Source organism: Halyomorpha halys, unplaced genomic scaffold (genome assembly GCF_000696795.3).
Source record: "Halyomorpha halys isolate HHAL.00 unplaced genomic scaffold, Hhal_1.1 Scaffold62.1, whole genome shotgun sequence".
Classification (NCBI taxonomy): domain Eukaryota; kingdom Metazoa; phylum Arthropoda; class Insecta; order Hemiptera; family Pentatomidae; genus Halyomorpha; species Halyomorpha halys.
Window position 1 is genome coordinate 849,503 of NW_027116333.1, and position 1,303 is coordinate 850,805.

The following is a 1,303-nucleotide window of genomic DNA, read 5'->3' on the forward strand; positions in this document are numbered from 1 at the left end:
TCAACTTTTTGATAAAATCAACAGACTGAATGTGCCACTTTATACAATCGATTTTTAAAAACATTTCATTTTTCTCAATAGATTTTTATTAAACTCAGCATACCAATGTATAATTGAATATTCTTCAGTAGCAGATAGGTCTCATATTCATTAAAATAGTTTGATATGGCATAAATTACGAATGCTCAAAAAATCATTCTATAAAATATCTTTCTTTTTTTTTTATTTGAAATAAATTATCAGTTATTTCTGTTGGTAGTATTAGTATATTTACAAAATACTAAAAAAAATGATGTATAAATAATAGAAAATAATGGAAAATCATAGGTAGGCTCGAATCGGAAAAAAAATCGAGACTATAAAAGATTATGAAATTGAATGTTGACCCATAGGTATACGGTATAGTACCGTTTTATTTTATATCTTCGGTTCTAATTTGTTTACGAAAGTCCAATTTATACCATTTCATGCTGTTTAAAGGGCCCTAAGATCCTTTTACGTCTCTTGTAGGTTAAAGCTGTCGTATTGAAGTTATTGCAATTTTCGTGATTTTCGTAAAAAAAGTGAAGGCCCAACAAGGACCTTTTCAAATTTTCATTTTTTAATTACGATGAAAATTCTTATACAAGAGTTTTTGGTATGCGAAAAACGAATATCAACTTTATTTCCATGTAAAAATATATGTTATCCCACTTTCCTTGACAATCTCTCTAAATTATTTCAATGCTGTGCTGTTCTTATGGTATTGGGAGTTAATATTATAGGAATCTATTTGTGTTTGGATGTAAAATAACAAAAATCGTAGGAAATTGCATTAATTGATTTTAAATGTATACAAAATCACAAAAACCAACAAAACGCTTCCTATATTGAAAAAAAAACTTTCTATAAGAAACAGAATATCAGGTACGTTTTTAACTTTCTCAGAAGCTCTTAAATATGGATTTTCATAAAAAACAAAACATTTTTCCTGGCCACTTCACAACATCTGCCGATTGACGTTATAGTACAAGAGCCCAGGAGATAAAAAAAACAGTTATTTTACCCCAATATTTGATTACTTTAGTAAAAACTGCTTATAATTACCAGTCGAGATTAATTCGTCCTCCAAGTATAGGTAGGGGCATAAAAAATGGCGGCTATTGCAAAAAAATTTATTTTTCATTCCAAGCTCAATATCATTAAAACTACCAACAACGCTAGAAAATCCAAGAGTTCAATAGTTCCCCAGATATAGCATTCTAAAAAGCAACATTTCATGCATAATGCACAGAAAAAACAGAAGTTAGTGAATTTATTGTGA

At 28.6% G+C, this 1,303-nt stretch overlaps 1 protein-coding gene across 4 annotated transcripts in view; it reads left to right on the plus strand.

The window, feature by feature from the left end:
- The window catches only part of LOC106692590 (diacylglycerol O-acyltransferase 2-like protein 6), a 39,858-nt gene that overhangs the window by 26,794 nt on the left and 11,761 nt on the right, over positions 1-1,303 (plus strand). The gene's annotated exons all lie outside the window — the stretch shown is intronic.